Here is a 23,829-nt window from a genome sequence, read left to right on the forward strand (position 1 = left end):
GCATGTTATGTGTTAGCCTTTTTCGTTGGTTTATGGCTTTATCTTCTAAGATTTATTTGCGCGAAGAGAAAAAGGCTGGTTGTTGTTGTGTTTTATCCTTAGTTTGAAATGGTGAGCAATAACAATGAAGCCCTTTAGTATTTAGCGATTAATTTACTTTCTTTGCAAAGGAGTTTTAGCTGAACATTTTAACGAGGTTTCTAAAAAGTTAGTGGCTTTAAAGTAATAATTGTACCACACGCAATCTCCTTACAAGACAAGATAACCTTTATGGCTTGTTTTTAACCTTGAACTTACGTGTACGAGAAACAATAAACACGCGTTTACGGCCCGGCGCAGGCGGCCGTAAAGTGGGCAGAGTTGTGGATACAAATCAGATTTCGTGACGCCAGCATAAAACATTTTGGCTGTACAAGTTGTACGGAACAGCGCTACTAGTCGGGCGCCCCAGGGAGTGACAAAATGTAACGAAGCGAGCTCGCACCATCCTTTTACCCAAATACATTTTTCGCCGCCACTCGCATGGGGCGACTTGTCTTCAACTAGATTATTTATGTTGTCTCACCGTTTCCTTTACGAAGGTACGATGAATGTTAGGCGGGAATCGTAACGCGAATAAAATTAATAGATGTGACACCTTTGAAGTTGGGATAATTTGTTTTGCTGGAATTTGTTTGATAACCGCAAACACTATGGCGAGGGAGTTTTTTGACTGGACATTAAGCTTAGGACCATATTAATATACGTAATGGTGGTTATTTATTTTTGATAGGCTAGCTAGTTACATAATTTAAGGCTAATAATGAGTTTAAACAAGTATGTACTTTAATATCTGTTAGAAAAAAAACTTTTTTTCGGTAGGTGTTTAAAGGATCATTAAAGTACCTACAGCCTTATTTTCTAGCACGGACATTCGTCACTTTTTTCGCCACTCGTACTAAATATTGATAAGTTTTCTGTTTTCATAACTATGTTTTAGTAATTATCTGTAGTCACCAGTGAAATGTACCTACCTACCTAACTCTTTTTAAGCGATCTCTGCACTAACTTGCATCTTGAGAAATTAATCCCGCTGTAGACTGAGCTGAGAAATTATTATTGGTTTTTTGGAGTATTTTTGTATTTTTTATTTCGACTTCAAATTTGTTACTTTTACGGGTATCCCGTGAAACCATATCGAAAAAAAATATAATTTGATTGCTTTGTAGCGACATCTCTTGTCTGGGTGAGCGGTTAGTTCCAAAAGAGTGTGGCGTCTGTCGACGAAACATAGATGTCGCTAGTGCTGCTGCTTAAGTAGCAAAGTAGAAATAAGCAACCTGAAATATGTATGCATAGGAAAAATTCGTGTCTAGATTCCTGTCCAGCAGCGGTGTAGAGGCACGCATAGCACGCAGCACGGATTACTGAGGACCTGGGTTCGATTCCCAGTGCTGGTCTCTTTTTCTGGTTTTTCTGTGCATCCATGTCTCAGTTTGTATTTTAGATATGAGCTGAGAAACTAAAAATATGGCTTGTCAGCCATGGTGCTTCGTGATTTTATATCTAACGTGGCTTTATTTAATACTCTTATTTACATTTCTGTAGTCTGTAGAGCTATTTAACTAAGTAATAGCTTTTCAAACTGGATAACTTTTCTTGGAGTTATTAATGCATAGGGTACAGTACAATTTTGTAATTTTCTCTGTGCAAGCAGCAGGTGAGTTTGTTAAAATAAATTTCTAATGTTTTTATTATTATCCAGACAACAAAGCGTAGCGCGATCCCAATATTTCTCCGAAGAGTTCAACTTTGTTATTGTTTCGTGTTCTTGAAAAGGTTTTGCTACCTTTTCCCAAACAAACGTGCTTAGATCAAGAAAATTTGTATATCAAATTCTTTGACTAAACACTTTATTTGATTCCATGTAAATAACTTTGATACTGCGTGTTAGTTTTACCTGTTCAGGGTTTACGGTATTTAGTACTTACCCCAGGCTTGTTTCTGTTTCGAACAATATTAAATCAGTCTCGTATTCAATGAAACTGGCATCAGGGAGATTCGAGGAACCGGTCGGTTACCTCCGTTGAAAAACACCGTCTGCGGGTGAAGCTTTCACTAATTCTAAATTTAAATGCATGAGATCGAATAGGTTCACGCAGAGTGGATCCCGCGTCGAGTTTCCGATTGCCAGTGCTTATGTATTTAGGAGAAAAATGGGACGTTTTTCAAAGGATACAAGGGAGCAGAGCAGCATAAAAACGTTCCGAATTGATTTTCGTGCAAGAATTTCTATATTTGCAAGTTCTTTGAATCTTTTCATTAAGTAGTCATTCTTTTGTACATTTTTAAGATAAAAGACCAGATATAAATGTAATATGGTTATAATTATACAGTGGTGTTAAAAAAATCTGAATAATTTCCGTAGATTGTTAGATTACTTTAACCGAAATGAACATTTTTGTTAATGAATTTCAGATTTTTTTTATTGTGGTTGACAAACATTTCCATACATTGACCGAAGTATAAAGTGGTGATTTAAGTGTGAATCAAAATTCTGATGAAAAGCTCTACAGAGCCGTTTAGTCATATTAATGAAACCATCTACCAAAATATTCCGGATTCCAACTTAACCAACCCCTCTCCTTCTTATATAAGTAACTATAATAACATCTTGTTTATTATACATCACTAATAAAGCCAACGATTTAAATTTGGGAATTTCTACGAGATTTTAACTACTACTAGACCAAAGGCTCGGGTAAAGGCTAGTCTAGAATTAAATATCCAATTTAATGTTTACAAGAGCGTTTTGGAACTAGTTTTATAATACCTCGTATGCTTAAACATTTTAAAAGTTAGACACTTTTCACTCAATATTTTAATGATACTAAAATGGCGCCGTGTGCAATCAAAATGTCATCATGACATAATTTAACCGTACTTCATATCACTGCATTTAATGAACAGCTCAAAAGAACATTACCGCATGACATTGAGTTCTTTATAGTCGTATCTGGTGGTGCGAAAAGCGCAGATGTGTAGTGCATTTGTCGGTCGTATTTAAATAGGGAGCTGCCGTTGACATAGAGTGGCATTGTGCGTTGCACAAACGACCCACGGGGGCGAACAAAAAAGCTCTTGTAATTGTTTGCACATTTCATATCCCCTGGAGGCTTAACACGTGACCTGGGGACTGGGAATTATGGGCAGGGGTGTTGGTGACCCTAGTAATATATGAGTTTTGAATGAATATGTTCTGAAGGTGGCTTGTGCATCATAAGTCTAATATGAGTAAACGGTTTATATTTCACACAAGAATACCTGTTTTGACGATCAGATAGACCACTGTGAAGTCTCAGGTCCGTGTTCGATCCCCGGTTGGGACAGATATTTGTTTAAAATAATGTTTAAAATTTTCGTGATTTATTCACTAATAGCTAAAATACCGCAAACAGGACTTGTCACGCAAAACACACGAGAAATATTTACCTCGACGTTTCGACCATATAACAGTGGCCGTGGTCACGAGTAGACTCAAGTCAAGTCTGCCTAGCAGCGCGAGTCCTTCGTACTACCCGCACTTGGTCATTTTTATTTGTCACCCCATCACACCAGAACACAACACTAGGTAACAACGTCCGACCGTCCCTCCGAACATTCATCCTGACGCTGACACTTATTTATAACAGGAATCCACGAAGATGATAGCTTATATCCATCGTCCCGGTTGAAATTTTGAAATTTTTGTGCTTTTTTACTTCGACCGTAGCGGTTGTCAACGCACGGTCTCGCACCATCCTTGAGTAGAAAAAAAAGAACAATAGCTTAGAGGGTCAAGGAAAATATTGCAGCTGTTAAAAATCGCCAAGTGAACAAGTCAGCCATAGCCAAACATTTGTTGGAGTCAGGATCAAACCACTGGATTGAGCTTCACAATCTCAAAATTCTCTCCATGGAACGTCATTTCTACTCAATAATGGTGCGTGAAGCGGTTGAAATAAAAAAGCACAAAAATTTCAACCGGGACGATGGATATAAGCCTTCATCTTCGTGGAATCCTGTAATAAATAAGTGTCGGCGTCGAGATGAATGTTCGGAGGGACGGTCGGACCTTGCTAGTGTTGTGTGTCAGTGTGATGGGGTGACAAATAAAAATGAGCAGGTGCGGGTAGTTCGAGATACGAGTGCCGGTACTAACCATTTGCAGTATCGGTTTCTTGTGCCAAGCATCTGTATCGGAGAGAGATTTCTTCTGAGTCTTTTTATTAGTGCTATTATTTTGATTGTATTGATAACTGAAGCCACAAAACTAATTAGCATTTCGTTCTATCTGTAACATAACAGCCCTTATAGCGCCAGTCTTCGGACATACGCCTCCTCTTTACTTTTCCAGTCTTGCCTATCCATTGCCACTCGCAGCCAGTTGCCGTGTGTGTTGCCGGATATCGTCTGTCCATCTTTTTGGTGGTCGTCCTCTACCGCGGGTGTTAGCACGGGGTCTCCACTCTAGCATTTCGTTATTTTTCCCTAAATTACAATTACTAATTTCATCGTTGAAGTGACGACCTCTTTAACACAGCAATTTACCCACCTTAATTTGGTAATTTATATAAAATTTTATGTTTTCGTTGAAAACCTAAAGCCACTGTAAGTGCCCTAGGGCTTGTTAAATAAAAACCATTTAATTTTGTCATTGAAGTAAGAGTTGTGGTGGATATTGATACTTCAATTCTTAATCGATATTATTTTAACTTTTTGGCTGTTGTATTTTTTTTAAACTTAATCAAACCAACATACCAAAACATGATGAATTTCTAACAAACACAAGCAGTCCAAAACGACATTTTCAAAAATAAAACCATGAGTTTTCCATTGCAACCGAGCATTCGATTGCCCCCGACATCAGAGCATGCATCAATCGATCAAAGAAAAATATCGCGCTCCACATGGTCCAATCGGTTCCTTAATTACCGCCAAGCTCTTGACAAAAAAACAATTATCCATACCAATACCACCCTTCCTGGAGCCTAATCGAAAACTGCACGCATGTGTTTGTGAAGCTATCATAGTCATTGTGGGCCATTGTAGTGCGAAGTGGCTGTTTCGGACTCATTTTTTCACGAGCTCTCCACAATGAATTGGGGCTATGGAGAAATGGCGTCGATTGTGATACGACCCCGTCAGGATAAGTCAATTATCGCCAGCAATATTTAGAAGTCTATATATTGTATGCGAGGTAATACGTAGACGGAAAAAGTTGGGGATGGGAATGTTCTGGTAATGAATGTTTGGAGTGACCCTTCGTTCTTTTGATTGATCTTGGAATGTTATTCATTTCGCCCCTTCGCACGGGAGCGGTCTTTCTACTATAAATACACCAATACCAGTAAGAAGAGTTGAGACAATTTTGGGAAAATAATGATAAAATAAATCATGAAGCATGTGGCATAATAAATTTATTCTGTGGATTTTAATTGAAGTTGTGCTTTTGTTAAAAAAAGTAGTTAGATAAATCAATATTAAGTATTTTTTTTAATCTTGTAAATCTCAATTAAGTTATTTATTACATTAACAAAATGCCTTTAGAAAATGTGATTTTATAATACTAAAAGAGAAAATTATACATGACTCCATTGACTTCATTATAAAGAGTAATACCTACATTTATTATTCCCCTCAATGGCGGCCTTTAAGGCTTGGGCCAATGTCAGTTAAATTAAAAATAAATATATTCTTCTTCTTCACGTTGTACGGTGATTGTTGTTTTTGCAACTTGATAGCAAAATTCCAGAAACCGAAACGGAGACAGCTTGCGTATTAAAAAATGTCAGACACGAGAGCAATATAGAATTTTGTGATCACTGTTCACTGTTAAGGTTAGTCGCCGCATAAAACACTATCAAAATTATACTTCAACTAGCCAAAGAAGCAGAAATACCAAAATTAGATATCGTTTACATCCGCCATGTTCGAATGCTACAAATCGAATCCGTGTAGATAGTTACAACTTGTTGGGATTTGTGGGTGACAGGAGCAGAGACAGAAGAGAAGTGGTGGAGCCCACAGATTGTATAACTTACAGATTACGAAATATTGTACTTTTGTTGGTGTTGCCAACATAATTTACGGGAAAAACTATGAATAATATTGATTTATCTAATATATTGACGATTTAAAACCAGACAAAGAAATATATATGACCAACTTACTAATAACAAACAAACAAGCGGTAATAATAATTCTGCGTTGCGTTAATCGAAACATATTCTCCACGCTCCGCTCGCCACCCCAAATCTTGCGAATTATCAAAGGCGACAACGCGAACAAAGATCACAGGGTATCGCGACTCCCTCGCTATTAGAACATCGATATAGCGAGCTCGGGGTGTCCGGAGTCCAACAGGGAATCCGTTTAAGGTGTAATAAATCACTTGCACCCTGTATCGAGCCAATGCTAGGGTAGCCGTTCGTATTGTCTGGACTTAGGGAACTGCTATGCCAAGCCAAAGAGGCTTATAACCCCATATAGAGTTAGTTGCTTTTTGGTTCATTTGGTTTAAACAGATGCGAGGGGCATTCGATTATAAGCGCAAAGGTATTGTTATATTTCATCGATATTCGTCAATGATGCGCTGCTATAATTTAGATTAAGGTTTTGCGTAATCAAATTGAGGGAGTGGAGAGTAGTTAAGTTACAGGCATATAAGGCATTCCATTTCAACCATCTAGGCTGGCACTGATAGAAAGTGCTATACAATTCAGTTACAAAGGTAGTTATTTAAGGTGTTCACGTGTAATGGTATTAACTTATTATTGGTTAACACCTTGAAAAATATATTTCATAGGAAATCGGTCAAGTGCGAGTCGGACTTGCGCACAAACCGTTGAGTATAAAACGTTTATGTATATCAAAGTATTGTACCTACTAAGAATATACAGTGTCAGCAGAGCCCTAATTCTAGGCAAAGTGTACGATTTATGGATATATCGATGTTTGTGGAGTAATTTTAAACGATATCAATAGAATTTCTCAATTGAATGCTCACCTGCGTTAGTAAGTTCTACCGCTAAAGCACTGAACATTTAATTTTTACCACTTTAAAATGCGAACACGAGTAGTATTTAATTTATAAATTTACACCGAGAACAAGGATTAAAACATCCATTACAATGCTGTTTTATTATTTATGACACTACAGAGGATACCTTTTAGAGTTCTCTATATGAGAAGAAAATAATCAACATTACAAAGGGGCGACAGGAATTGGTGGAGGCGATTCATCCCACATTTTAGGGGAACCTGAGGGCCCACGATTATTCATTAGAAAAATCGACCGCAAAAAAGATATTCAGAAAAATAAAACATCCTGAAAAGCAGACTTGAACAAAACACTCAATTCTACTAATATTATAAATCCGAAAGTTTGTGGGTATGTTTGTGAGGGTGCTAAACAAGTAAATGGGTCATCTGATGGGAAAGGTCACTACCACCCATGAGTGCCAACCATACTTAAAAAGAGTCATTGGTCCGTTGCTGACCTTTAAATAAAGTATAATCCCTTTTCTTGAAAGCCCCAATGTCATAGTAATCCGAAACAGTTATCCCTGTACGTGGTGTACGTACAGTGAAATTGTGAGTGTGTGTCTGTACGTGTCACTGTACGAGTATGTGTTGGTACGTTGCTAGCTGAATATCTGGAATAACACATAGAAAGATTATTTTTATAGGTACCGATGTTCCCATGAGATGGGGGTAAAATGTAGAAATATCATCCGCTGGGTATAAAGTCATGAAATTTGGCATGTTTGTTTTTAAAGCAAGGTGGTTGAAAATCACTATGCAATTTTTGGGGATACCCATGCGAGTAATATCCCAGGATTTCTCCAACTGATCGATTTAATGATTAACGCATCCGAAGCCGCAAATAAACACTAGTAACATCATAAAACTAACGCGTCGCTCATCGAACCCAATCACGTTTGCGCCTAAAATAGGTACTTTTCCACTCACAATTACGTTGATGAGTCGATTAGAGCGGGAGTCGTCTGTCGCGGGTTAGCCTGATCACGTTCATTACGGCTATCGCGCCTCTGGCTGATATATAGCCCTCATTGTCGCTAACTAACAACAGTCCATTCTGGCTAACGGCCACGTTACAGCCTCAAACGTCCGCTCCATACACTTTGGAACAATAAAACCGGGTTCGACTTGGTTTGATAAGGGACACGGTAATAAATTCGCACTGGGACTCTACAGGAGTAACTAGAACGTTAAAGTCGAAGTGTAATTTTGATGGAATTAGGTACTCGAGAATTGAACCTGACAAGTGTGCAGTGTATTAGCTCGTTGAAGTGGTTATGAGCAGGTCATACTCGTATAAAACGGAGAACAGATGGCCGTTGGGGCCGAAAATTTTCGAATGGAGACCGAGCACGAAAAAAAGTAATTCTTTGACCAAGAATTTCATAGTCTCAGGAATATTTTTTAAATCCAAGAAATTATTTTCTTTAAGAAGAATAATAGTTTTAACCCAAGACAATATTTGTCTCCATTCAATACAATATGGCGTGGCGTCCGGCTATATACGAAATATTATTGTCTTGACCAAGGGTATGTTGTATTAATCAAAGACATCCTTTTTTCCGTGCGGATCGGCAATCGCAGCATAGGACGTTCACCAACGAAATGAATGAATGACTTGGTCAAAGCCGCGGGTTCACGGTGGATGCACGTCGCTTCCAACCGAAGCAACTAGAGGTTTATGGGGAGCACTAAATAAAACAGTAGACGCCCTACGGCTGATATGATGATGATGATAATAATGACAAATGTGCACCACCGCCCGTGGACTCTCGTAGGTAACTTCAAATTTACCTTCAGCGCAGTGGGCTAGTAATTTCACCACTGGTCTTACACTAGAACACAGCAGCGCAAGCACTGCTGCTAGGGGTAGTAGCGATCCTGATGAGTCTTGAGTTCCAGTGTCTGAACATTAAGTTCAATTATAAATAAAATCTCAATGTGCGTATACTCAATCCCTAGCTGACACCGCTGAGGTTTTCTGTATTTATGTGCAGCATTCATTTGCGATTCACCATGAGCTTTATGGAGAAGGAAAACCTGTCGAGGAAACCTTCATAAAATTGCAAAACAGTTTAACGGTGTTTGTAACTACAGCTCAAGCACTTTCATTCTGGGACGTTTATTTATAATAGACGACAAACTTGAAATCAAATGAAGAATGACACATCAATTGTTAAAAAAGTAAAGATCTATTGACATTTTGAATTTTGACGATGAAATTCATTTAAATAGTTAGACCCAAACATAAATAATTTAAAAATCGTACAAAAACCAATTATGTTAAATTCTATCCGGATCGCGGCAAATCACAAAATTTAAAGGTGCACTTTAACAACCATACCATCGAAGAGGTGCAATATAAAGGGTTTTTGGGAGTTAAGATTGATTGTCACTGCAAATGGAAAGAGCACACATAGACAAGGTCTGTTCTAGAGTTAACAGCTTCGTATTTGCCCTAAGGTGAATAAGACAAACCGTTTCTAAACTAGCTGCTATGGTAGCATGGTGCAACATTAAGATACTGTATAGTGGTGTGAGGCAATGGTACTCGTACAGGAATTGACCGGATAGTTATTGCGCAGAAATATTGCATCAGAGCAATTTTCGGAATTAGGCGAAGAGATTCTTGTCGCAGTTACTTCATACTTATATGAAGTAAATATGCAACTCTCTAATACTCGTATGTATAGGCAAGCAATAATCAATATTCTGTATTAGAATATTGACTATTGCTTGCTTATACAATTGCATACAATTTGCTTGCTTGTATTATAATACAGAATATTGACTATTGCTTGCCTATTATACATATTAGAGAGTTGCATATTTGTACATAAATATAAAAATAATTTTACTGAAACACAAGGTATGACTGTGCGCTCGCAAGGTTAGACTGCATAAATTGTATAAACCACCACATCCAAAAACAGCTGTGTGATGTGTATAATACAAAGTGTATTACAATTTATAATAAACTTCCAGGCAGATTCAAAAGCACGAATTTAAAAGTAATTCGAAAAATGTTGCGAGCATGGTTATCTCATGACTTATCTGACAAATGTTTTTATAGTAGGTATAAGCGAGTTCCTAATGGAGTAATATGTGCAGCATGATATTTAAGTACTTACAATAATTTATGTATGTATGTATGTATTCATAGCTTAAGGCCATTTTTGTACACCCCCTTACACAAATAAACATCATTAATAGATAATAATATTACTATTATAATTGACAGATACATAACTATATTAAAGAGAGGGTGAAATTGTGGTGAAGGTAAAGCAAACAAAGATGATACTTAAGATAGAGGCGATAAATTTAAATAAATTGAAATTGTAGAGTTTAAGAAACAACCAACGCATGCAGGAAATTTAGAATACTTAGATGGTTGGATAGTGAAGAACAACTGTTGAAATCTAAAAGCCATTACCTAATATACTTATTTGGCAAAATGTATCAAGGAAAAAAAATGCTTATAGAAATGTTTACGGGTTAATAGTAAATAAACCATCTTTAATGCTTACGGTTGACGTTTACTGTAATTTGATCAGTTCTGACGTTTATATTTTCCATAACATTTTAAAATAATATTGTGAGATGGCGGAACGACCTAGATGCTTATCGAGCGGGATGGCAGAAACATAAAGCGGGAGTGGAACAAAAGTGACATTATATAGGCTAAAGGACATAAACTGACTGGACTGTCTTTATTACATTACAATAAATTTACAAAAAGGGAAAATGCAGCGTGGATAATAGGGTATCTTATCGCTTCAAAGCAATCTCTTCTAGACTATTTAGATCTATACCTTATACAAATAATGCGTTGAATTAAGTACGTGGCAGAAACGACTATACAGGTGAATTGAACAGAATGATATTAAGATATATACAAACGCAATAAGTACTTAAACAAAACATAACATTAGGTGTGCACAAGATATCAATGAAAAAGGTCATCCCTCGGGGTGCTTGATTACCGAACACCGAAGCTACTGTACAACAGCCAACCGAACGTGTCTTTTCAACCTCAGCATTGGCGGAATCATCAATAGTATTGATGGAGCTATATTTTTTTTTTTTAAATTGAATTTAAATGGGGTGTTTGATTATGTAGTTCAAAATCAAACGTGCGCACTTCAGCTGTATTTACAACTCGTGGAAAGGACCCCGGTACTTAAACTAGCCCTGCTTGCTGAATGCTCAAATTTAGGAACATGTACATTGTTATGCTAAAAGTAACCTAACGAGCCTATTTTGCCCTACAGCGGTGATATATGGCGCCACACTCAACTAAACAAATTTGCATAATTTTGCGAACACCACAACCGAACTGCACAGTTGATTAACCCATCATTAACGTGCTGCATTAGTGCATGCTTTGTTGCGATCCTCATGAAATGCTCTTTAAATGAAAGTTTAATTGTTCAAACCTAAAATGTTTCTTTATGTTCTCACCTGTATTATAGTTGATTTAATTCTGTTAACTAGGCAAAATTTTTGCCTGCGACTCCATCGCCAACTATTTTTAAACCAATTTAATTTAAATCGATTCAACGGCGTTTTTAATAATTATTAAGTAAGGATTATTTACTTTCGAGTGATCTAATTTAAATTTGCTCGTATGAGCATTTTCTTAATTCAATGTTTGATAGGCACTACGGTAAACAAAGTTTCTTGTGATTGAACGTGCTCCAAGTTTGTTATCATTGTCAATTACCATCTGTTGAAAATGAGACCAAGCTTAACCCCAAACGGTCGATGTTGCAAGCCCTCCAACAATTTGTATTACTCTGATAGGAGGACTTCACAAAATCATTGGAAATTTCTTACTTTTATTACCCTTCTTTAAGCTGTCTCTCATATAATCCTTCTGAAGAAACTTGTCAAAATCGCCGATGTTACACGCGGTCCTTGTAGATATTTAGGTGCGTTCATTATGGGCGTTGAAAGCCCCAGCAGTTGATAGATGGCCTGTTCATCGAGAATAATGGCCCATCCCACTAAACTCCGGAATTATTTACCTTGTTCACCACACCGTATGGCTTTGATGCTCAGATAGGGCATCATTTTCTCGGGAAATTCGACCCTTGGTGTGAATATAAAAGCGGATTAGCCGATAAATTCTCCTGTTTTTTTCTTCAATTTACTGTAAGGTGTTTTTTCAAGGAACGGTGAAAAAACAACTTAGCTTCCAACTTACAAATTGCAAAAGCTGCATTATTTTCTATTTTTTATTTATAAACTAAAAATCGCAGTAAATATTAATTTATAAATACCTACCATTCAAAATGCCACAAAGTTTACTTGTAAGTAAGAAACGACGGAAAGGTTAGCAATCACTGAAAAACTTTACTGCTTTCGTTCAAACAACTTGGAAGTATCCAGTATAATGTTTACACACATGATTAATGTTACCGCTCATTACGTTGGGTGGAGTTGAAAGCATTCCGAACAGATTGATGATCGTGACATAAGAGACGGCCATTAAAAACGTTGAATATTTCAACAGGCCTCTGCTCCATGAGATACGATGCGCTAATAGAGTTTGAAGAGAAATTAAACAAATAAAAGTGACTCAGCACTGCATGCGCGTAACAGTGTCAAAAATAATGAAACAAGGATGATTAATAAATTGTCTGTAAACCATCTTCTTTGTACAGTCACCTTCATTAATGTCCGCCACAGCGAAGCGTGCAACAATATCTGACACGTCTTTCCCGCCCTAAAAATAGAGTTGTAGCAGATATTTATGCATTCTTTGTTGTAGCAGCTATTACCAGCACCAACCATGTTTGAGCAAATAAAAGACGGAGTACTGATTTAATTTCTGTCCAATAGGCCTTATTTTGTGAGCCGTGGTGGCCTAGTGGTTTGACCTATCGCCTCTCAAGCAGAGGATCGTGGGTTCGAACCCCGGCTCGCACCTCTGAGTTTTTCGAAATTCATGTGCGGAATTACATTTGAAATTTACCACGAGCTTTGCGGTGAAGGAAAACATCGTGAGGAAACCTGCGAAGCGATTCAATGGTGCGTGCGAAGTTCCCAATCCGCACTGGACCCGCGTGGGCCTCATTTAGAATCCGCAAGTGGGTCAATCAACTTTTTAGTGTTGTTATTCTGTACCGTAGCTCAGGAGACATCACTGATAATACACTTTGTTAGAAAAATGTCTGCAATTTATAATTCGATTCGTTCCCCATAAAATCATACATTTAATAGGTAACGCAGGAAACGTCACTAAGACTAAGGAATAAACTGGAGGATAGGCGAACTATCAGGCATAACTGCGGTCGCCAACCCACCTGCCAACCGTGGCGACTAAGGCATTTTCCCCCCAAAGGATTAAAAATCCCACACAAACAGCCCAAACCCCTAGTCCCCGGCGGCCCTGCTATTCCTGACTCCGGTAGCGGCCATGGTAACGGTGGGGCAGGGGTGCTATAGCTAATCACCGGCAGAGGCCCAGCTACCAAAACGGATCGCGGGATCGTGGTGGATGCGGGCGGAAAGCACAAGACCGGTCTGAGTGAAGAGCCTTGGGGGAGGCCTGGGACCAGCAGTAGAATGTATCTAAACCGGAAATGATGACGATGTTGAGTCTTACTGAATAAACAAAGACCCCGATTCTTTAAAGCATGAGCGCGAACTGTAGGCACTTGTTAAAATTTTAAAGTGAACACAAAATAACCTAATGAAGATAAAGTATTCTCTAAGATTCAATAAGCGAGATGGTAACACAACTAAACCAACACCGTTTCGACTTTGCGTCGGATTCCCAATTTAACACACTAGGTCGTAGAAAATCGTAATGGTGTCGTAAAAATTGTGAGAAACGTCGCACAATCAGAGGTAAGATTAGCGGCGAGCGACGCGACCCGACAACCGGCGATCTACCAAAATAGTTTGCTGCAGCAAAAAAAGGTCAACGATTTATAAGAAGAAAGAATCTTTTTCCCTACCATTAAATTTGTAATGACATCGTAACTGAAGGATTTAGAGCCCGACAAACGGCTGATAAAAATAACTTTGCTACTTTGAAACAGCTTACGTGCGACAGAAATTTTGCTCCTAAGATTACCGTGGGAGACAAGGTAACTCGAGTAGGTAGAAATATGTTGGTGGCGCAAAGTACTGGAACAAATTGTCTTCAGTTTTCTCGAACAACGCCGAAGTTTTAAAGACGTCATTAAGAAGACATTTTATTTGTATTTTTATTGCCATCATAACAGTAGATACCATACTCAGGCCGGTTTTATGTATTTTAAGTTGTTTCTATGAATCACGATCCTTCTTTTTTTAGTGAATAAGTTCAGGACTGTCTCGAAGACAGTCCTCATCTTTGTATTGTGCTAAGGATTACTTTTTTCCTTAAAAATCTGCTATATTTCGTTACTGCTCTTTACTCGCAATTTCTCAAGTATAAAATGAGTTTTCCTCTTTTGTTTTCAATGTTATACGGATTATCTCTGGTTCGTTTGCCACCCTTGTTTCATAAAAAAACCTGCCAAGTACGAGTTGCATTATTTAAGGACATAAAACTATGAAAACGCGTAATTATTTTCTAATTTTCTTTCTCTTTCTATCAAAAAGATAAGCCGGAGTGAAAAACGAACTTACATAACTCAAAACAAGTTGTTTTAAATTCCCGTCATACTTGACAAACAGATAAATGGGCATATGCCTAAGAGCTTTTGAGATACAGAACGTTAAAAATCTTGCTTTAAATAATATTATTAACAATGAACTAAAAGAATTTCCTTGCTCACCCGCGACCTTATTTTTCATTGATATGGACCTCCGCAAAGTAACGCCTGATTCAATAAATTATTAACAATAATTATTATACATGCCTAATAACGCACATAATAATTCACATCGCTGACGAATATTATTAATTACTTACCGTAAACTCAGGTTTCTATAGTCCCAGGGTTCATCAATAGTCCAAGCGGACCTTTTAACATTTCGAACAATTACGGAACTGCTAGCGTCGTCTAAGGCATTCAATCGCTAGCGATCTTTCTGTCGCCAGTATTGGATTATAATTCTTGTGCTGGAAAGAAATTGGCGATTGATTTATTTGTAATAACGTTTTCCAGGTAGAAGTTTATTGAGAAGTTGTTTTGTTTATTTTTGCGATTATTAATAAATGGAAAATAATAATAATAATAAATTAATTAATTTAAAACAGAGCCACCTAAAAAAAAAGAGTACAAAGAGGGCCTTGTTCGACGTACCTGAGCTGGAAGCTCAGTGGGGAAAGTCAAAAAAATAAGTTGTTTCACATTGTATTGACTGAATTGTTAATTTTTGAGACTGATTTTGTTATGGTTGATTGTTGTGACTGATTTGTTGACTATTTTTATTGTTTTTTTTTGTTAATTCGAATAAGAGGCTCTTTTTGTTTATTTTTTTAAGTTTTGCTCTTGAGTCGTTGGATTTATTAACATGGTGTTCTTGATATTTTGTAATTTTTTTGTAATTTCGAATTTAAGGCATTTTTTATTTTTATTTTTGGAGATTTTGTTCTTGGAACAATTGAGCTTTTTTATTTTGTAAAAAATAAAAATATTATAAACATACATTTGTTCTTTATTTTTTCTTTTTATTTACTCAATTATATTTAAAATTGCCTAAATTGACATAAATTACTTAAATCAATAACCCAAACTAAATATTTTTTTAAATTATCGTTGCCCTAATCAATTGGTCTAAACTTGAAAACATAAATACAACTATGGCCCAAAAACAAAAGTTTTTCGATATTTTGATAAATATTTAGTACCTACCTACTGCTTCTTAACCTCTAATTATCAATCTTACAAGCTCAAAATCCAGATAAAATGTAACTTGTTGCAGTGGAATACAGTTTCAAAGTTATCAACGTTTAATTTTGGACCATATAAACCTGAGTTTACGGTACCGCGGAAGCGAAAGTTTTCATAGCACCTACTAACAAACTACCGTGATATTCATCTTCACATTGCCAATATGATCGGGCTCTATTTTGATAACTTAGTTAAGTTAATTATGAAGACAAATTTGTATCTCAAACAACAACTTTGATTATCAGAGTACCGCAACTTAGTAGGCATGGGAAATTGTAATTTTAATTGATTTAATAATTTCCATAAATCAATTACGATACAAATCAACCCATGTTTATTATAGGTACTTATTGGTTTGTTTTCTTATTGGGTTCAAATGTGAAGATAAACAAATGAAAAATAAAATTATTTCTAAATTTTGAATTCAGTGGCGTTGGAAGTCTTTGCGGTCAGTATTTTTTTGGTTGGTTAAAATTGGTTGCATTTTTGAAATAAACGTCCGAAATTATTTTTTTAACTATTTGTTTATTTAGTTTTGCATAGAATCGGAATTTAAACAGAGTGCATTCTGATCCAGTTCGCACCTCAACTTAGATAGGGTGCTTGCTACCACCCAAAATCTTATACACAACTTAAAATCTTAGCGCGGTTATAAATTAAAAAAAAAAAAACAGAAAAATCTAAATTTCTCGAAAACGGTGAGATCTTTACTAAACTTGGTAAATAACTTGCCCACTTATCATCCTCTTTAAGTTTGTCGTACTAATTACAGGACATCCTGTATAGATGCTACAAATACTCACGTAGACAAAGTTACTTGTAAAAGCTGGTACTAGTATCGGTATATGTCTATGTAAATAATATAACAGTGAAACACGATAATCCCATGAGTATAAACATTCATTAGGACCAATTAGTTAATTAATGTTTATTCACCCCTTATTATCAATACACGCCATATCTGATGAAATTGGAAGATTTATCGATGTCATTTGGAGTAGTACCTACTATAGATACAATTTCGGGATTGATGAACCTGTAACACGTGTACTTTGTTATAATTTTGTTAATCCTCTTTATATCCGGTATTACGGCAACTTTGGAGTATCGAAAATACAAACTGAAATATAGATGCATAGCAAAACCAGAAAAATAAGACCAGCACTGGGAATCGAACCCAGGTCCTCGGCATTCCGTGCCACGTGCCGTGGTTTTCTATGCATCTATATTTCAGTTTGTATTTTCGATATGGGTTTTACGGGATGACGGATTTACGGGATAACAAAAAAATTGGAATTGAAATAAAAAATACAAAAAGATTCCAAAAAAATAATCTTAATTTTGGAGTACTGTTGCGGCTGCCACGTTTCTGTAGTGCTTTGTCTATTTTTGACGAGGATCGCAGTAATGGTTTTAATGCTATCATTTTATGCTAAACATGTCGAGCTAAACTAGATTTAAGATGTGAGTTATCCGGTTCATTACTTATCTTTAAAATTCTTTTCACTTTACTTTCTTCAACCGACATCAGAAAAGTTCTCAATTCGTCTGTATGTTTTTTTTTTTGTACGTTTGTCACGCGATAACTCCGTCAATTTTGTGGGCCGAATTTCAAAAGTATTTTTTTGTTCTAAAGAGAGAGAGAGTAAAGCGAGAGTTTAGAGGTGGTCCCATTTTGTCACCAAATTAGGATCTGATGATGTGATCTTAGACAAATCAAGGGCAACCCTCAAATTTTAAAAGCACACCTATAGCAATTTTAGCATTTTTAAGACCAAGTAAGTACTTACTTACTTTCAGAATATATAATTTGGTGAACTGGGCCTGATAAAGAAGACGGTAGGTACCGGTAGGTACTCAGTTGTTAAATAATATAACTATGCCGTGTTTGAGATTAATGGAATCGTTGTGAGATGCACATTGTCTACAAATCACTAACAACTATGAAAAAAAAAACCGTTTTAAGTAATAAAAAATGGAACCGACTTCAAAAACCTTGAAAATATTTTTCTACTAGTTTGAATTCGGTACCTCAGCAACTGGGCAATATATAGTATCTAGGTGAGGTAGACGACTATAGTTCCACTCCTGCTGGCTCGTGCTGAGGCACCGACTTCAAACTAGAAGAAGTCGGTTCCATTTTTTGTTAAAAACTTTTTTACTTTTACTTAAGCGATGCTACCTCGTGTAAACATAAAGCACGACACTGATTGTCTTGACCTTTTCTATTCAAGCCGGAATCCAATTCCCTATTCCGCTACTTAATCGACCGTCGAAAGTCACGTTTAGTACGAATACCTATTTCAGTGAGGCAGCAATCGGCGCGGAAACATATATCGTCTCTCTAATTTGAATAGGGCTAGAGGGTCCGACCTCCTGCTTGACTGAGGGTCGACAATATCACATAAATTACTACTTTATGCGTCCGCTTCCTATATCTTTGCAGGCGGATGACCCACATGAAGCACCAAGTGAGGGATTCATAAGTGATCGGTATTTATGATAACACGAAAGCCTGCTATATGCGGGAGACGAAAACGAAACGGTCGTATTTTTTTAGTAAATGCAGTCCCTTTTGGGGTGCGGTTGGAATTGTTTTTAGTGAAAATACTAGAAAATATCTGGTTTTGGTGCTTGTAACCTATACTATACTCAAGGGACAGACAGTAAAAAAATATAAAAATTAAAAAAAAATTAAACGTTACTGCTACGTGTTACGATACCGGGTCATGAACTGTTGATTAGTTACTTAGGTACACAATTAATATTACCAATTGAACTGAAGTTTGATGACATCGTTTCAATCATCAATTCTATCTATTTTCTCAATCACCATCATCATCAGCCCACAGCAGTCCACTGCTGAACATAGGCCTCTTCCATGGCGCGCCACAACACCTCTCTTCAGCCCCTCGCATCTATCGGCTGGCAGCGACCCTCTTAAGACATGACATAACTAAGCAATTGTTAATTTATTTGACATTGAAATTAATGCATGTATTAATTCTGTGTCTGCTATTGTATGCTCCAATGGGGCAGATTATGTGCGATTTACTATGAAACTTATAACAACTTCACCAACGTGTATACCATAATCATTCAATAAAGATATTATTATTATTATAAGGTCGTCCGCCCACCCTGCCTCAGGACGCCCTTTTCCCGTTCATCGGTCGTGCCACAGACGTGGCCAGCCTAATGCTACTTCAGCGAACTAATTCTCTGAGCAACGTCGGTGACTTTCTTTCTCTGTCTGATAATGTGATTTCGAATTTTATCCTTCAAAAAAACCCCTACTAGCATTGCTCTCTCCATAGCTCGCTGAGCGACCTCGAATCAATAAACATTTATCAATCATTTATCATTTATTTTTCTCAATAAACATTTATTATTATTGTCTTTATTTTTCTTTCATTCTTAGGTTTAGGTTTTTATAATAGTTATAAAAAGTCAAATACAGAAAAGTACATACAAAATAAAAACATTATAAAAACCTAACCTAGTTTGCCGCCGGTAACGGGGCAGGGCCCAAGCTACCGGTGGTCAGGGCCGCAGAGTGAGGAACCTCCGGACGATGCGTGCCGTGTCCAGAAGTACCGCCTTCTGTATCTTATTATTATTATTATTACTTACGAGTATTAGGTATCTGTATTGTATGGCAGAAGAGCCCTAGCCTTGCAATCCAACGTGGCAATAGGTACTTGTAGTATACGAGTAAGTCTTGGAATCGTAGCCGCAAGTCAAGAATGGTGGTTTTTGTTTAGTTTATTCAGTTATCTCAACTACTAAAAAGAGGTAAAGTTTATGAGTCTGTGAGGTTGTACTGTAGGGAGTAATCTCTGGGTCTACTGAACCGATTTAGATGAAATTCGGTACATAGAGTTCTAATCCCGGGGAAGGACATAGCATAGTTTTTATCCCGGAAAATTGCATAGTTTCCGCGGGATAGCGATAAAAGAATTCTATGCGGACGGAGTCGCGGGCTATAGCTATTATATAAACATAAGTAAGTTTACTTATATCGAGGATCTCTGAAGTGGCTCGATCGAACGATTTCGACGAAATTTGCTAAGTGGCTTTCGGGAGCAAACAATCGATCTAGCTTGTCCTATCTCCAGGAAAACGCGTTTTTTTCGAATTGCGAATCGAATTTTTACAAGCTTTTATTTAGTTTAATATAAATTTTACGTGCAATAAGATCGGTAATTTTGATGGATCTGCCATTATAGCATGTTGATTCAGTGGTATAGCGTTGAGGTCTATAGAGTTTATATCTATTTAGGTCGGGCGTGATTTAAGTGTTTTTTTCTTTCTTTTTAAGTATTTATTTTATGTTTTACTTTTAAAGCTCATTTAAGTACGAATCCTAAAAAAACGATTTAACAAAATGAAAAAAAGCTCGGTCGCCTAAGCTCTGTAAATTAATTGCGTTTAATTTTAAGTTGTTTATAGTTAAAGTTAGCTATAATTAGTGTTTAGTTATTATAATTAATTCCTTAGATATTATGTCTATTTTACCACCGAAAATTATAGAACAGGGTTGAAAAAAAGCCTGAAACCACAAGCGTAGCATAGCGTACCTAGTTTTAATGTGTTTTTGTATTAAATTTAACTATTGGTTAGTAACCAATAGGTAAATTTGTAACCGTTACACAATGACTCGTTTATTTCAGATTAATAAACAAAAACAGGGACACGAAAACGATACAATGGAAAAAACAACGCCCAGAAACGAACTTATAAGACTGCTTTTACATTCCTTTCCATTCATTTTTCCATTTCCCCGTAGTAACATTTACGTGTCTATACATACATTTATGCAATTTCATTTGCTTTTCACTGTTTTCAATAATAAACCTCTCTGACCTCAGTCACATCTGGAGTAACAAATCTATTATTCACATTTCTCCGCTGCAATCCCGATTCGCCTCAGCTGGGTGTCTGGGGGTAGGATCTCATTCTATGTGATTTTATTATGTTTTGAACAATTTACAGCGGTTTCTCTGGGGAAAGGGTATTCTTTTCAACGCATAACTTTTTACAAAGTAGTCCAATTTTGATGATTCTTTTTTTACTGGAAAGCGTATACCACGAGAGTGTTCTCATTTAAATTTGGAAAAAATATTCTTACCCTAAGGGTAATCAGGGGATGATTGATTGTTCAGTCACTGATTGTACTGTATGACCAGGCATAACTTTTTACAGAGTAGTCTGATTTTCATAATTCTTTTTTTATTTAATATGGTAGGTATACCTTAAAGTTGGTATTTTATAAATTTTGAAAAAAAAATACCCCAAAGGTGGGAAAAAAGTATACAATAAAAACTTTGAACAAAAAAAAATTACCGCCGAAAAAACTGAAAAGCAAAAAATAATACCTTTTTGTTTGACCTTAATTTAGGTACTAGTTTGAAGTCGGTGCCTCGGTGTTAAATTTTTTTGTTAAAAAGTTTTTCATCATTATTATAATCTCGACCTGTATTCGTTTCACTGCAGGACACACACAGGTCTCCTCACAGAATGAGGTTGGGCCATAGTTCCCACATGGGTCCAGTGCGGATTGGGTGCTTCACACACACCATTAATTTATTACTGGACAATACTGAGTGATTCGGGAGACGTGTGAGAAGGACCAAACTTACACCCACAGTAATTGATAACGGATCGTTCACAATCATTGTTTAAGTAAAACCCCGCACTTTTAACTGACCATGCACTTAGTAAATCATTTAATAGTTTTTGTTTTAAACATTAATAGGTACTGGAGTAGATACAAAATATCTACGTCAAACTAACTTAACCGCATAAGAGGTACATAAAAACATACATAAAATCACGCCTCTTTCCCGACAGGGTAGGCAGAGACTAGGTAAATCCTTCCACTTGCTACGATCCTGGCATACCACTCTCGCTTCCTCTACATTCGTCAATCTTTTCATGCATGCACGTCGATTTAGAGTACCTCTGATCCGATCTACCTTCAGAACGTCCTCGATTTGATCGTGGTACCGTTCGTCTAGGGCCTAGACTCTAGGCCTTCCTCTCCCAACGTTCCCCTTCACGCTCGTCTTATATTCATTCTCTCAACATGCCAAAACCATCCCTTTCGCAATCCGTGTGACTATCACTGACCTCATTTACACCACAGCGTTCCCTTAGTTTAGTTTAGTTTAGTTTATTTATTCATTCAATACATCATTACATTATAATTTACATAAATGTCAGTTATAAGAATTTGTATTGAAATCGTCAAAGGTAATAAGATTAGTAATAATTATAAAAAAAAAATCTAAGCATGTCATGTGAATGGAAACAATTAAAATTAGACTGGTTCTCCTCAAGGGATCGTCAGACTGAAAACACATTGAAATGTATATAAAGAATAATGGCGAAAATGTCAAGGATATGTAAAGAATAATACATTAGGCAATAATTGAGTAACAATTGAAATGTCAATGTAAAAACAATAAAATAAAAACAAGAAATAATAATAACAATTAAAACAATAAAATTAAAATGTCAGATTCATAAATCTTACCAGCTACGCCCATTCGACTGAAGTTAGATATGTTTGTTATGTACATAATAACTTGAAACAAATACAACGAAGATAAGGTCATGATACCAAGTTCTGTGAATATTTTTTTGCACGACTGCCTTTGGTTGATTCCGGCAATAACCCGCACTGCCCGCTTCTGCAGAACCATTACGCGCGAGTGGAAATACGCAAAGTATGCTTGCTTTAGTGCACCATCTGCCAGAATGGGCTTTAATTTGCGCAAAGCATAGGCCGCACTGCTTAACCTGCCACATAGGGAGTCAACGTGATTATCGCACTATTTCTAATTCTGTCATTCAATTTCACACCTAACATACTTCTTAACGCTCTCATTTCGACCGCATTTATTATTATTTATAAGAAATAATCTTACATATATTATAAAATGGAGGCGAAGGCGGATGGCGGTGAAGGAAAACATCGTGAGGAAACCTGCACAAACCTGCGAAGCAATTCAATGGTGTGTGTGAAGTTCCCAATCCGCACTGGGCCCGCGTGGGAACTATGGCCGAAGCCCTCTTGTTCTGAGAGGAGGCCTGTGCCCAGCAGTGGGACGTATATAGGCTGGGATGATGATGATGATATTATAAAATGCGAAAGATTGTAAGTATATGCTTGTCACTCTCTCACATTCAAGCGGCTGAATAAATGTGGATGAAAAAATGGTATGCACATAGATAGATCTCTGGAATAAAATAAAGGCTAGTTTTACTCTCATAATTTCCCTACGAGATGAAATCATAAAACCTGTGTTCCTTTTTCTTATCCTTATGCAATGATAAGCGAGACCGCCGTGTAATGTTTGCGCAATCATTTTTCAAAGTCTCGAAATCTCATTTTACGAGTAAATACGATTTAATGGATTACACGAGCATAGCCGCGGGTGAAGATTTGTAAAAACATAACCCTCCTTCGGGCAGTCGGGTAAAAAATAATACCAACTTCTATCATCCAACGCCGGCTAGCATTAGTGTGATTGCTTGATCTAAGATAGACAGACAGATTGGCAGAATAGAACCGTCTATTCTATACGACGGGATTGACATAAATCTCTGCGAATCGTTATCGGTACACTGCTATTGCTGAAAAATGATTTTCGTGCATCGTTAAAAGTGATAAATGTAAGAGAACAAAGCCACTGAATAAGCCCGGTTTGTCAGCGCTGCAAAAAGTAAAAAAGACTTACCCACTGGCTGCTTCGAAGGCCCCTTTTAGCTTTGCCAAATGATGCCAAGCCCTCAAGGAGAACTGGCCGTAGAAAAAAAAAGTTAAATCTCAATTCAAATTTGATCGATTGGCTTTTGTTTTTTAGTATTGATTGAGCTTGCCTAAGCTAAAATGACTTAACTAAATCAGTTCCTTATGACTAGT

The 23,829-nt window shown here is 36.9% G+C and overlaps 1 protein-coding gene across 1 annotated transcript in view; it reads left to right on the forward strand.

Annotated features, from left to right (window-relative positions):
* The window catches only part of LOC141439711 (lachesin-like), a 77,678-nt gene that overhangs the window by 16,532 nt on the left and 37,317 nt on the right, over positions 1-23,829 (forward strand). The window lies entirely within an intron of this gene.

Source organism: Choristoneura fumiferana, chromosome 21 (genome assembly GCF_025370935.1).
Source record: "Choristoneura fumiferana chromosome 21, NRCan_CFum_1, whole genome shotgun sequence".
Lineage (NCBI taxonomy): Eukaryota > Metazoa > Arthropoda > Insecta > Lepidoptera > Tortricidae > Choristoneura > Choristoneura fumiferana.